Consider the following 12,155-nt stretch of genomic DNA (forward strand, 5'->3'; position numbering starts at 1 on the left):
AATGGCTTGGTGAATATGTCGGCAAGTTGATCTTCGGTGCCTACACTCTCAATACAAATGTCCCCTTTTTGTTAGTGATCTCTTATGAAATGGTGGTGGATATCAATGTGCTTTGTTCTTGCATGTTGCACCGGATTGTTGGTTAACTTGATTGCACTCTCATTGTCACATAGCAAAGGCACTTTCTTGAACTTGATTCCAAAATTACTCAAAGTGGCCTTCATCCAAAGTATTTATGCACAACAACTACCGGCGGATATGTATTCAGCTTCAGCGGTTGATAATGCAACACTATTTTGCTTCTTTGATGACCATGAAAAAAGTGATCTTCCCAATAATTGACATGTGCCTAATGTGCTCTTTCTTTCAACCTTACATCCCACATAATCCGAGTCGGAGTAACCAACTAGCTCAAACTTTGCTCCTTTGGGATACCACAAACCAACATTTGGTGTATGCTTCAAGTACCTCAATATTCTCTTTGTAGCCTTCAAATGACTTTCTCTTGGTGAGGCTTGAAATCTTGCACACATGCATACACTAAACATGACATCTGGCCTTGATGTGGTCACATAGAGTAGGCTTCCAATCATGGACCGATACAACTTTTGATCCACCATATTTCCACTTGCATCACTATCCAAGTTGCCATTGGTTTCTATTGGTGTGCTAATGACTTTGCTATCAATCAAGCCAAACTTCTTGATCATGTCCTTGATGTACTTGCCTTGACTCACAAATGTACCATTCTTCAATTGCTTGATTTGAAGACCAAGGAAGTAACTCAACTCTCCAATCATGGACATCTCAAACTCATTAGCCATCATCTTTCCAAACTCATCACAAAATTCTTGATTTGTTGATCCAAATATGATGTCATCAACATAGATTTGCAATACAAATAGATCTTTTCCAATCTTCTTGATGAAAAGAGTGGTGTCAACCTTGCCCATTATGAACCCTTTAGAGAGGAGGAAATCCCTTAATCTCTCATACCATGCTCTAGGTGCTTGCTTCAAGCCATACAATGTCTTCTTCAATTTGTACACATGGTTGGGCTTCTTGTCATCTTCAAAACCGAGAGGTTGCTCAACATATACTTCTTTATTGATATAACCATTGAAAAATGCACTCTTAACATCCATTTGATAGAGCTTGATGTTATGGGCATAAGCATAGGCTAGCAAGATTCTAATTGCTTCCAATCTAGCAACGGGGGCATATGTTTCTCCAAAGTCAAGACCTTCAACATGTGTATAGCCTTGTGCTACCAATCTTGCTTTGTTCCTTACTACTATCCCATCTTGATCTTGCTTGTTTCTAAAGATCCATTTGGTTCCAATCACATTGTGTTCCTTTGGTCTCTCTACTAATTCCCATACTTGATTTCTTATGAAGTTGTTCAATTCTTTATGCATAGCATTCACCCAATTAATATCCTTCAAAGCTTCATCTATCTTCTTTGATTCAATGGATGACACAAAAGAGAAGTGTTCACAAAATGATGCTAATCTTGATCTTGTTTGTACACCTCTTGAAATATCACCAATGATTGTATCCAAAGGATGATCTCTTGCAATACTTATTAGTTGGAGCAATGGAACTTGATTGCTTGCACTTGCTAGATCATTGGGTTGAGATGATGTACTAGCCACTTGATCTTGATCAATGTCATGAGAGTCACTTGCACTAGCTTGATTTGTATCATCTTGCACATTTGAGTTGGAGAGCACTTGCACTTGATCATCTTCATCATCAATCACTTGCCTAGGCCTCAATTCACCAATATCCATATTCTTCATGGCATTTGAAAGTTGAATGCCTCTAACATCTTCCAAGTTCTCATTCTCTTCTTGTGAACCCTTGGTTTCATCAAATTCAACATCATAAACTTTCTCAAGAGTACCACTATCCAAATTCCAAACTCTATATGCTTTGCTTATAGTGGAATAACCAAGTAGGAATCTTTCATCACATTTCTTATCAAACTTGCCCAATCTTGCACCTTTCTTCAAAATATAGCATTTGCAACCAAAGACCCAAAAATATGCAATGTTGGGCTTTCTACCATTCAAGAGCTCATATGGTGTCTTCTCTTTCAATCGGTGACAATAGAGGCGGTTGCTATAATAGCAAGCCGTGTTGATAGCTTCGGCCCAAAAAGATTGACTCACATTGTACTCACTAAGCATAGACCTTGCCATATCAATGAGTGTTCTATTCTTTCTCTCAACAAGGCCATTTGATTAAGGTGTGTACTTGGCCGAGAATTGATGTCTAATTCCAAATTCATCACATAACTCATCAATTCTAGTATTCTTGAACTCACTACCATTGTCACTTCTAACTCTCTTGATGGTCGTTTCAAACTCATTGTGAATGCCCTTGACAAATGATTTGAATGTTGCAAATACATCACTTTTGTCCACTAGAAAGAATACCCATGTGTATCTAGTGTAGTCATCCACTATCACAAAGCCATATTTATTTCCACCAATGCTAGTGTATTGAGTTGGCCCAAACAAATCCATGTGCAATAACTCAAATGCTTTACTAGTGCTCATCATGCTTTTCTTAGTATGGGTGTTTCCAACTTGTTTGCCGGCTTGACAAGAGCTACAAAGCTTATCCTTTTCAAACACAACATCTTTCAAGCCTTTAACTAAGTCATGCTTAATCAATCTATTCAATTGTTTCATTCCAACATGACCAAGCCTTCTATGCCATAACCAACCCATGCTAGACTTAGTGAACAAGCATGTGGACAATCTAGCTTCACTAGCATTGAAATCAACCAAGTATAGATTCTCATATCTAAAGCCTTTGAAGATCAAGTTAGAGCCATCTACACTTATGATCTCTACATCATCTACCCCAAATATACATTTGAATCCAAGATCACACAATTGAGCCATGGATAGCAAATTGAAGTTCAAGCTCTCTACTAGCAACACATTGGATATGCTCAAGTCATTGGATATTGCAATCTTACCAAGCCCTTTGACCTTGCCTTTGCCATTATCACCAAATGTGATACTATCATAGCCATCATTGCCATTGGTGTTGATTGAGTTGAACATTCTTGCATCCCCGGTCATGTGTTGAGTGCACCCACTATCAAGAACCCAATGCCTTCCTCCAGCTTTATAATTGACCTACAAAAGAAGATCAATTCTTTTTAGGTACCCAAACTTGCTTGGGTCCTTGAAGGTTAGTAACCAAGCTCTTTGGCACCCAAATATCTTTCTTCTTTGAGCCCATCCATGGTTTGCCAATGAACTTAGCCTTCACATCATTTGTACCCTTAACAAGCATATAGGAAGAATTAAGCTTAATGGAGGATACATTAGCATTTTTGCTTTTGTTGGTGCATTCATGCTCTCTATGACCAACTTGCTTGCAACTAGTGCAAAACCGACTATTATTCTTCACAAAACTTGTTTTGTGAGGAGCAAAGGCCGCATTGCCTTTCTTGGGGGTATAGCCCAATCCCTCTTTGTAGAGAGAAGCTCTTTGGCTACCCAAGCATATAAGCAAACGGTCCTCACCACCATAAGTCTTAGCTAAGGTGTGAGTGAGCTTAGTGACCTCCTTCTTGAGGTTCTCATTCTCAACCACTAGTGAGGCATCACAAGTGAGATCATCACTACTAGATGAGGTAGAAGTGGAAGTGCTACAAGAAGGGTTAGTAGTAGCAATGATGATAGGCATAGATAGTGATGTATCAATTAAATCACAAGTTAGACCTACATCACAAGTTTCAACATGCTTCTTTTTATCTTGTTCATTAAGCAAAGTGGAATGAGCTTTTTCAAGCTTTTTGTGAGCCTTGCCAAGCTTCTCATAGGCTTCCTCTAGCTTCTCATGAGTTGCTTTGAGTTCATCAAGGGCTTGCTTAAGGGCTTTTACCTCCTTATTCAAGCTCTTGCATTCCCTTCTCTTAATGTCAAAGTGTTCTTTAGCATCTTCTAGCATATCAAATAATTCATCCTTAGTAGGTTCATCATCATCACTATCACTATCATTTTCCTTTTCATGTTCATTATCATTAATATGTTCTTCATCACTTTCATCATCACAAGATTGTACCTTAGTGGCCTTAGCCATGAAGCATGATGAAGATTCGAAGAGAGAAGGCTTCTCATTGATGGCAATGCTTGCAAGAACCTTCTTCTTGGTGGTCTTATGATCATCACTATCATCATCATCATCACTTGAGGAAGCATCACTATCCCAAGTGACTACATATGAACCACCCTTCTTCTTCTTGAAGGCCATATTGTCCTTCTTCTCTTTCTTTTCCTTCTTGTCATTCTTCTTGTTCTTCTTCTTGTTGTCATCATCATTGTCGCTATTGTATGGGCATTGAGCAACAAGATGATCTTTGCTCCCACACTTGAAGCACCTTTTGACTCTTCTTTGTTCTTGGATGAAGACTTCTTTCTTCTAGCATGGTAGCCCTTCTTCACCATGAACTTGCCAAATCTCTTGACAAATAGAGCCATCTTCTCATCATCATCATCATCCCAAGATTCATCTTCTTCACTTGATGTTTCTTGCTTAGCTTTGCCCTTGGATGATGTGGCTTTGAATGCCACACTCTTCTTCTTCTCATCCTTCTTCTCATCTTTCTTCTCCTTCTTTTCTTCCTTCTCATCATCATCTCTATATGTATCATCAGTCATGATGTCTCCCAACACTTGGTTTGGTGTCATGGTGTCCAAACCACTCCTTACTAGAATAGTGACCAATGTACCAAATCTTGAAGGCAAGCATCTCAAGAACTTGTGGGAGAAGTCCTTGTCCTTCACCTCTTCTCCAAGTGCTTTGAGATCATTGATAAGCACTTGAAGCCTGTGGAACATCTTTGGCACACTTTCATCCTCCTTCATCTTAAAGCTTGCAAACTTTTCTTTGAGGATGTATGCCTTTGCACCCTTCATGGCTTGAGTGCCCTCAAATGATTCTTTCAACTTCTTCCAAGCCTCATGAGCCATTTCAATATTCTTGATTTGCTCAAATGTTCTCTCATCAATTGCATCATGAATAGCACTTAGAGCAATGTTATTGTTTTGGAGAAGTACTTCTTCGGCCACTGTGGGATTCTTTGGATCACCAATCTCAATTTTGGTTTCTACCACCTTCTACACCTTTCTATTGATTGACTTAATGTGTGTTGTCATCTTTGACTTCCAATAATGATAATTTGTGCCATCAAATTAGGGTGGCTTCTTGGTGTTGTTGATTTGAGCCATTTTAACACCGAAGGTTGTTAAGCCTCAAATAACGGTGACCTCGGCTCTGATACCACTTGAAAGGTCCTAATGGCTAGAGGGGGGGTGAATAGCCTAATAAAATTTCTACAACAACACTTAACAAAAATGGTTAGACAATTATGAGGCGAAGCAAGTGTTACGCTAGCCTACTCAAAATGCAAGCCACCTACCACAATTCTAGTTTAGATAGTGTCAATTCACACAAGAGCAATGACACTACTCTATGTTAGAGTGCTCTCAAAGGCTAACTAAAGAGCCACACCAACCAAGCATGCAAGCTCTCACAACTAGCTACACTAAAGAGCTTTTCAACTTATTTGCGGTAAAGTAAAGAGAGTGATCAAGAGGGTTATACCGCCGTGTAGATGAAGAACCAATTAATCACAAAGACGAATAACAATGAAGACCAATCACCTCGGAATCAATGATGAACACAATGATTTTTACCGAGGTTCACTTACTTGCCGGCAAGCTAGTCCTCGTTATGGCGATTCACTCACTTAGAGGTTCACGCGCTAATTGGCATCACACGCCAAACCCTCAATAGGGTGCTGCACAACCAACACAAGATGAGGATCACACAAGCCACGAGCAATCCACTAGAGTACCTTTTGGTGCTCTGCCGGGGAAAGGTCAAGAACCCCTCACAATCACCATGATCAGAGCCAGAGACAATCACCACCCTCCGCTCAATGATCCTCGCTGCTCCAAGCCATCTAGGTGGCGGCAACCACCAAGAGTAACAATTGAAATCCGTAGCGAAACACGAACACCAAGTGCCTCTAGATGCAATCACTCAAACAATGAACTTGGATCACTCCCAATCTCACTATGATGATGAATCAATGATGGAGATGAGTGGGAGGACTTTGGCTAGGCTCACAAGGTTGCTATGTTAATGAAAATGGCCAAAGATGTGAGCCATAGCTAGCCATGGGGCTTAAATAGAAGCCCCCACAAAATAGAGCCGTTGTACCCCTTCACTCGGCACACTGCGCTCTGACCAGATGCTCCGGTCCAACTGACCGAACCCTAGACACAGCATCCGGTCCACTGATGGACGCCACGCGTCACTAGCTTCAAACGCTGTTCGTCAGATTTCAACGGCTATGAAGCTGACCGGACGCTCCGGCAAAACTAACCAGACACTGAAGCCTCAGCGTCCGATTGAGTACAGTAAGGGTCCAAAACCAGTTTTCCTCGACCAGACACATCCGGTCCACCTCGACCGGACACAACCCAGTGTCTGATGGTAAACCCTAGCTACTGTACTGCCAAGTTAGCGTGACCGGACGTAGGCAGTCAGCGTCCAGTGCATTTTGATCCAGCGTCCGGTCACTTGACCGAAACACATGTCCTCTGCTACCACTGACCAGACGCTGCGGTCCAACCGAGTCCAGCATTCGGTCACTCACAGTGACCTCCATCTTTTATGTCTAGGGCGCCGATGGCACATCGGACTATCCGCACTCTACGGGCAGACACTCCGCCAGTGGAGTTTCTTACCCTTGAACCCAAACTTCACCACCCTTGATCAAATGTGCCAACCACTAAGTATATCACCTTGTGCACATGTGTTAGCGTATTTTCACAAATATTTTCAAGGGTGTTAGCACTCCACTAGATCCTAAATGCATATGCAATGAGTTAGAGCATCTAGTGGCACTTTGATAACCGCATTCTGATACGAGTTTCATCCCTCTTAATAGTACAGCTATCAAACCTAAATGTGATCACACTCTCTAAGTGTCTTGATCACCAAAACAAAATAGCTCCTACAAAATATACCTTTGCCTTGAGCTTTTTGTTTTTCTCTTTCTTCTTTCCAAGTCAAAGCACTTGATCATCACCATGCCATCATCATCATCATGCTATGATCTTCATTGGCTTCACCACTTGGAGTGTGCTACCTATCTCATAATCACTTGATAAACTAGGTTAGCATTTAGGGTTTCATCAATTCACCAAAATCAAACTAGAGCTTTCAGCGGGGAGCATCCGGGAGAGGCTTGCCAAGAGGCACATCAGAGACCCACTTGCACGTGGGGAAGGCCCGAGGCTATCCACGGAGGTACCCGACCAGGAGCTTGGCCCTTGTGAGGGATTCCTTACGAGGGGCTCCAACGAGGACTAGGGGGAAGCTTGCGCACTTCTCGATACCTTGGTAAAAATACCAGAGTCGTCGACGGGAGTTTGCATATCTCTACCTTGCTCTTCAGCTTCCGCATTTACATTGATTTCTTTACTATGTTTGCGGTAGAGATAGCAACACACTAGCAAAACCATAGTTGCACATCTAGATAGCTTATCTATTGCATAGGTTTTTTTACCTAGGTGGAGAAGATGATCCAAAGACTCAATGTCAAGGGTGTGCCTATCCAAATTCAAGATTTCATTTTCACAAATTAAAGAAAAGAGCAAAGAAAGAAATGATGCTATGGATGCGGCAAGTTGGGGCACTTTGTAGAAGTTTGTCCAAACAAGCCCACACCCAAGACAAAGAAGAAGGCATGCAAGAACCAAGCCCTCACATCAATAAGATCATGGGATGATTCTTCAAGTGAAGAAGAACCCCATCACAAGAGGCGAGGCCGCAAGCACTCATCATCAAGCTCTTCTTGTGTGTGCCTTATGGCATGAGGTAATGAAAGGTCTTCCTCTAGTGAGAGTGATAGTGATGATGATATGCCTTCTTATCACAAACTTGTGCAAGAAAATCTTAATTATGCTAAAGCTTGCACTAGTCAACAAAAGAAGCTCAAAAGTTTAAAAGAAAGGCTTGATAGTTCACAAAAAGCATACAAAACCTTGCTTGAACAATATGAGAACTTTGCTAATCTTAATGTTGAACTATCTACTAAAATTGAGAGACTTGAGACTAGTGCAACAACAAATGCATGCACAATCAATGATGAGCAACTTTTAAAGAAAAATGAAAAATTAAAAGAAAAGTTAGCTAGCTCACAAGAAGCATATAATAGTTTGCTTGCTAAAATGGAAACCATGTGCAAACATTGTGATGAGCTAACTAATAAAGTTGCTAATCTTGAAGCCGTTAGCACAAACCCCACCAGGGCATCTTAAAAGAAAAGTTCTATCTTTAACATGTCTAAAAAGGATGCCTCTACTTCTTGTAATGATTTATGTTTAGACTCACCTTTGTGCAACCAAGTTTGTGTTGAGAAAGTTATTGTAGATACATGCACACAAGAGGTTGCAAAGGAGAATGAGCAACTCAAGCAAGAAGTAGCTCACCTCACCAAGGACTTGACTCAAGTGAAAGGCAAGGCGAAGCAAACCCAACTTCATCAAGATAACACCGTCAAGGGAGTGAAGAAGCTTGATGAAGGACAAACCATGGATTGTTACGTGTGCCACAAGGAAGGTCACAAGTCCTATGAGTGCAAGGTGAAGAATGGGGGAGGAGCAAAGAAGAAGGAGAAAAAGCAAACAAGCAAGCTCTCCAACACCTACACCAACAAGGTGGACAAGAAGGCCTCCACACCTTATCTCTTGAAGAAGAAGAAAAATGACAAGGTGGTGGCCATCAAGGTGAACAAGCAAGCCAACAATGGGGTCAAATGCTTTTGGGTGCCAAAGGAAATAATTTCCAACATGAAGAGCACCAAGAAGGTTTGGATCCCGAAAGGGAAGTGAGAAGTCCATCGGACTTCGGGGAATTTGGAGACTTGGCAAAGTTGGGGTGCATTTCATGGGGTGCATCATGATGGACAAAGTCATTGCCAAGTAGGTTAGTGAATACTATGGACCCAAATTCCCCTTCCCATGTTAGGTAACTAGATGTCATTACTTTCAAATAGTATTCATTTCACTTGGTTTTGTTTTTCAATTGATATACTCTTAAAGCATCTAGTTATCTTTCATGCCTATGTTTGCATTTACATGCTTAAATCTTTTGTCATGCATTCAATAGGTATATCATATGGTAGGCTTGCTCGGTTTCATTATCAACCCTTGGAGCAAACCTACATGGTTTAAACTTGTTTAGGAGCACGGCACATAGCTTGTTTTATAATTATTTATCTAATATGTGCCAAAGTCCAAATTGTAGATAATCTCTCCAAAAATGTGCACAAATTTTACAAGTATTCAACACTTGTATGCACAAATTTAGGGGGAGCTTAATCTACAAGTTGGATGCTTTGAGACTAACACCTTTTCAAGCTTATCTTGTGTAGTAGTCTCATTGCAAGGAAAATGGAGTCCCCGGAGAAAAGCATTATACTTCAATTGATAGAAATCAAATTGATTTTCACATGTGGTATTTCTAAACTGATATCACCATGTTGATCTCACTTTGATATTTATTTGCTTTCTCCATACATTATATAGATTAACCTCTCTTGTGCAATGAATTGCTAATTATGCATATGCTTTGCTTTTTATCATATGTATGCATAAATTTAGGGGGAGCTTAGTCTATATAATGTGATAGTCAAGTTTTGTGACCTATTCTAGGCTAATCAAATCCTTCATTTGGTTCACAAAGTTTGACCCTTACTTGTGCTACTAATGTATTCCTTTTGGGTGTTTGATGCCAAAGGGGGAGAATTTGAAGGACCAAAGACAAGCATTTAGTTATAAGTAGTAATGGTCCGAGAAAGGGAGGAAAGTGAATTATGGGTTAGTCTAAGTAATGGGAGAATTTTTTTTTGAAAGCTAGGCTTAAATCCATAATATCACATGGGGACATTTGCAAGGGCAAGATAAGGATGCATATAGTATCTTATATATAGTATCTTTTAGCATCACATAATCTTGTCCCTTGCATTGCATCCTAGCAAGTAGATAGTTTTTCAATTTAAAAAAATTTATTATTTGCTTGCTTTGGTCGTGTTGTCATCAATCACTAAAAAGGGGGAGATTGTAAGGAAAATAGACCCTAGGCCCATTTACTTTGGATTTTGGTGTTTGATGACTAACACAACCAAATTGGACTAATGAATTTGCAAGTGTTATGTTTTGTAGTTCAATAGGGTGCAAGACGTGACTTGGACAAAGGCGACGTGATGATCCAATGATCAACACCATAAGCAAGACCTTAGGAGCACAAGTAAAGACACAAGATATCAAGCAAAGTCCAAGCACAAGTAAGGGTCCAAGCCGGACGAAAGATCGCGAAGAAACGAGCTCACAGAGGGCATAGGACGCTGCATAGGATGCTCCGATGCACAGGACGCTGCACCGGACGCTGCATAGGATGCTACACAGGATGCTCCGATCAAGCAACAGCAGAGTCAACAGCAGCGACCAAACGCTGCACAGGACGCTGCACCAGATGCTCCGCTGCACAGGACGCTGCACAGGACGCTAAGTGCCAGAGTCTGGTCAACATCAGTAAGGTTCCAGAGAGCTATTTTTGTGACTAGACGCATCCGGTCAGTACTGACAGGACGCTGGTCAGAGTCCGGTTAGTAGCAGAAAAGTGGGATTTCGTCCCCAACGGCTACTTTCTCTGTGGGGCTTATAAATAAACCCCCAACCGGCCATTTGGTGAGTGTGGAGCTGAGGAAACATACCAAGGGTATTGATACACCATTTTAGTGATCTCCACATGCATAATGCTTAGTGTTTTATTAGGTGATTAGCATAAGTGCTTTACGAAGTGCTTAGGTTGATTAGACCACCGCTTATGCGCTTGCTCTAGGTTTATGCCTAGTGTTTAGTGAGGTTTGCATACCTCTTGCCACCCCGTGCTTGCGAGCACAAGTGTTGCACATCGGAGGGGCTTGAAGTCTTGTGAGATCACACCAACCATGTTTGTGGTGTGGCCGCCACCGTGTACCAGAGGGAACAAGGCCCGTGGCATTTTAACCAGAAGCTTGATAGTGAAGACGGTGGAGAGCATCCGGGAGAGGCTTGCTAAGAGGCACATCGGAGACCCACTTGTGCGTGGGAAAGGCCTAAGGCTATCCACGGAGGTACCCAACCAGGAGCTTGGCCCTTGTGAGGGATTCCTTGCGAGGGGCTCTAATGAGGACTAGGGGGAAGCTTGTGTGCTTCTCGATACCTCGATAAAAATACTAGAGTCATCGACGGGAGTTTGCATATCTCTACCTTGCTCTTCAGCTTCCGCATTTACATTGATTTCTTTACTACGTTTGCGGTAGAGATAACAACACACTAGCAAAACCATAGTTGCACATCTAGATAGCTTATCTATTGCATAGGTTTTGCTAGGGTTAAAAAAAGGCCATAGTTTAGAGTTAGAATTTTAAGTTACCTAATTTACCCCCCCCCCCTCTTAGGCGTCATGGTCCCTACAGGGGTGGTGGTGGTGGTGAGCTTCATAGTGCATCGTGTCTAGTCCTACAAGGAGAGGGCTCATCCAGGCTTTGACTTCAAGGGAGATACTGATGACACCTAGGAGAGGACAGAGAGACTGACAAATGAGGCTATGCTATGCCAGGCCACTGAACTATTTGCTCTAAATGTGCTATTCAGCATGCCAGGGCAGCTAAAAGCCTTCAACTACACGAACCCACCTCCTTAGGTAAAAATCTCGACTATTGTTCTTGGTGCTTTTTATCTCATCGGCGTCGAGCAGTGGACTGATTCGCTTGTGGAAAGATCCATTTGTGGGAATGGGCAGCATACTTCTCGAGCATGCCGAGGAGCGATTGGCCAAAGGTAGTGGACACCAGGGTGACCACTCAGCCGGAGGAAAGTGCCATCAGTGCCTCATTGAATCTAGAGGTAGAGGTGTTGGTCGGAGGGAGAGTCCCCCAGTATCAGAGAAGGTTCGAGGAAAAGGGTGGTGATAGATGAGCTGGCCTAAAAGAAGAGAAGAACAGTGGGTGTAGCTCCCCGCAAGCTAGGTGGTATATCGCTTGGTGGTGGTCAGACCGCTCGGATGTA

This window comes from Miscanthus floridulus, chromosome 19 (genome assembly GCF_019320115.1).
Source record: "Miscanthus floridulus cultivar M001 chromosome 19, ASM1932011v1, whole genome shotgun sequence".
Taxonomy (NCBI): domain Eukaryota; kingdom Viridiplantae; phylum Streptophyta; class Magnoliopsida; order Poales; family Poaceae; genus Miscanthus; species Miscanthus floridulus.